Raw genomic sequence first — 3,577 nt, forward strand, 5'->3', positions numbered from 1 at the left:
TTTTCTTAAGCTGGTTTGTCAGTTCCTGTGTTCTCCAGCTGCAGGCAGGGCTGTGCTGTGGGCCTGGATTTCCCAGCCTGGCTCAGCTGGGAGCAGAGCCCTGTGGGAGGAGGAGCTGCAGGGGAGCAGCTGGATATGCTGGGAGCCTCTGGAGCAGAGTCCTGGGAACAGGCTGTGCTGGAGCCTTTCCCTGTGTCCCTCCCAGCTGCTGCCAGCCCTGGGGGGCTCTCAGGTGCTGCCCCTCCACCCTGGGGGTGCCCAGCCCTCCCTGCCCCTCCTGCACCACCTTCCTCTGTCCTTCCTCCCTCTGGAGCTCCATGGGGGACATCTGGGTCATGGAGATGCTCCAGGACTGGATCCCTCTGCTCTGGAGCCAGGCTGGGAGAGCTGGGGGGGGTCACCTGAAGAAGAGAAGGCTCTGGGGGGACTGAGGAGGGCCTGGAGACAAGGGATGGAGGGACAGGACACAGGGAATGGCTTCCCACTGCCAGAGGGCAGGGTTGGATGGGATATGGGGAAGAAATTCTTCCTTGGGAGGGTGGGCAGGCCCTGGCACAGGTTGGGCAGAGAAGCTGTGGCTGCCCCAACCCTGGGAGTGTCCAAGGCCAGGCTGGATGGGGATTGGAACAACCTGGGCCAGTGGAAGGTGTCCCTGGCCTGGATTTGCACATCAGGCTCATTCCAGGCCCACCAACACAGGTTTGTCCTTCTTAAAGCCATTGGGAATGTTCCCACCAGGGAGCTGCTCCCAGAACTCACCTGTGTGGCTGCAACGTGAAGGGTTTTACCTGAAGGGACATTCCACAGTGTCCCCTCCGTCCCTCCTGGGGCTGAGCCCTGGCAAGGGATCCGCAGCTCTCCAGGAAATGAGCACAAGGTGGGCAGTGCTGGGGAACCCCCAGCAAAGAGCAGCTGAACTGGAGGCCCCACAGGCTGAATGTGGAGGCTCTGGCCCAGCAGGGAGATAATCCTGGGCAGAGCAGGAAGGGGCAGAGCCCGAGCTCGGGAGCCACGTCCACCCGCGGCGATCCGATGTGGAGCAGCTCAGCTTTGAGGGGATTATCCCTGGGTAAGACTCAGTTATGGTTTTATGAGCACGTCTCACAGTTTACATCCATCTCTGGGTGTTTTATAATCCCTGCTGGGCCTGGGGAGGGAGGGAGGGAGGGAGGGAAGGAGGGGGAAGGATGCTCCAATCTGAGAACTTTGACAAAGATTGAAAGTGATAGTGCTGTGGTGACACTTGGTGTCTCCTGTCTTTGACTCCTGTCCCGTGGTGGCACTACCAGCCCCTCCTGCCCTGTGGTGGCACTGCCAGCCCCTCCTGCCCCGTGGTGGCACTGCCAGCCCAGCCTCTCCTGCCCTGTGGTGGCACTGCCAACCCCTCCTGCCCCGTGGTGGCACTGCCAGCCCAGCCTCTCCTGCCCTGTGGTGGCACTGCCAACCCCTCCTGCTCCGTGGTGGCACTGCCAGCCCAGCCCCTCCTGCCCCATGGTGGCACTGCCAGCCCCTCCTGCCCCGTGGTGGCACTGCCAGCCCCTCCCACTCGCTCCCAGCTGCCCCCCTGCAGGTGAGTGCAAACACATTTGTTCTCCCGATGCTCTCGGTGTTGATGCAGACGTAGATGTTCAGATATGGCTCAAGGACAGGTTTGTTATCTGCAAAAAACCTTGAAGCTCTCCCTGACTTCTCTTCAGGGTGAATTCCTGCGCAGTTTGTGTTTGGGTTGGGTGAATTCTGACTCATGAGATGTGATCTGAACCAGCTCCAAGTGCAGCTGGACGGGTCAGGGGAAGGGAAGGTGTCCTTCAATCACCCTGTTGCTGTGGCCAAAGGAACTGTTTTCCCAGCCCATCTCTCCTGGCAGAGCTGGTACAAGCCAGGTTGTTTCCAGGGTGGCAGTTCCAGTTCCATGTCCCTCTATATTGCACCTGGATGTGCCTTTTCAGCCTTGATGTGCCCTTTTCTTGGGATCATCCTGGAGCTCACACGTGGGGCTTGTGCCTCAGTTCTCCGAGATCTTCCCTTGCCTTGGACCAGGGCCTGAGGCTCACGTGTGTATCCATTTCTCCCCTTTTTCTCTGGGAATGCTTGGGCAGGATCCCTTCACAACATCCTGAACACTGCTTCTCATTTCCCCCCAGAGCTGGAGAGCAGAACAATTCCAAGATGGAAAGGCTGGGTGTGAGAAGCCCAGCTGTCCCCAGGAATGCCTCAGGTGTTGGGACCTTTGCAGTGCCTCTCATGGTGACAGCTCCTTTTTCAGGGCTCTGTGCAGTCTGCCCTGACAGGGCAGAGGTTTTTGCATTCTGCTCTGGTGCTTTCCTCAGTCTCCTTACCTGTGTCATTGGAAGTGGGAGGGGGAGGAACTCCCCATCTCTCTTGTGCTGGAAATCAGGCTAGAAAGTGATGTGGTTCCTTCTGGCCCTTTTATTTAACAGCCTTCTGCCTGAGCCTTAGTTTATGGTTGTTTTTTGGGTGCCAGTCCTTAATTTTACAGCCCTGTGGAAGCCCCGTGTTTATTTACAGCTGTGAGTGGCTGAAGGGACAGCAAGAGCTGCAGAAAAACCAGGAGAGAGAAATGTTTGCAAGTGGTGGCTTTTACCAGCTCCTTTTCTCACTTCAGGGTTGTGTTTGTGGGGTGGGAGGGAGGGACAGTGAACATTCCGGGGATTCTTTGCCCCTCTGTGCCCAGCAGTGCCAAGCCCTGATTTTGGGTATTCTCCCAGTGGGTGTGGGATGTGCTGGATGTGCTCCCCACCCTCCAGGACTCTTCCTGCTCGTCACAGATGTTTGCAGTGAGTTGGGATGTTGGAATTGGGGCCCTTGTCCACGTTGCAGTCTATTCCCATTCCTCGTGGCTCCTGAGCTCAGGGAATCACAGCACTTGGAGCATCCCTGCAGGAGCTCTGGTGCCCCAACCCAGCCCTGGGCAGCCCCCACCCTTCCAGCTCGGTGCTTCCCAGCCTGCTCTTGTCCCTGATGAAAAGATGTGACTCAGTCCTGCCTGAGATCAATCCCTGAGGGTTCTCCCGGGAGGATCTGCCTGAGAATTCACCCCATTGATTCACAGTAGCTCATAATTGCCCAAATCATCAGCGGCTGCCCTGAATTCCTGTTGGCTCCAGTCCATTTCCCAGGCTGAGATCCACATGGTACTGTTGATGTCTGGAAAAGTGCTCCTGAAACTCAGCTGAGGCAATCAAAGGGCCTGGAGTGGTGACTCCCACCTCAGAGCTGGGTTTCTGCAAAGCATGGAAAAGCTCCTGTGACTCCAACTGCCCTTCCCAGACACAGCCTGTGGATGGACTCTGGATTGTGGTGAGGCACAAAGAGAATCTGGAGCTGCTCTCCCAAATAATTGGTGCCTGGTGTTGGTGCAGCCAAAGGATGGGGTCAGAGTGGTGCTGCCAAACAGCCTGAGCAGGGGTGTGGGGAAAGTGGGCACCTAGGGCACTTCAGGCTCTCGAGTACACAATCCTGGAATGGTTTGGGTGGAAGGGACCTTAAAGTCCATCCAGTGCCACCCCTGTCATGGGCAGGGACACCCTCACCAGCCCAGGGTGCTCCAAGCCCC

This window comes from Pithys albifrons, chromosome 17, assembly GCF_047495875.1.
Source record: "Pithys albifrons albifrons isolate INPA30051 chromosome 17, PitAlb_v1, whole genome shotgun sequence".
In the NCBI taxonomy this organism is placed as follows: domain Eukaryota; kingdom Metazoa; phylum Chordata; class Aves; order Passeriformes; family Thamnophilidae; genus Pithys; species Pithys albifrons.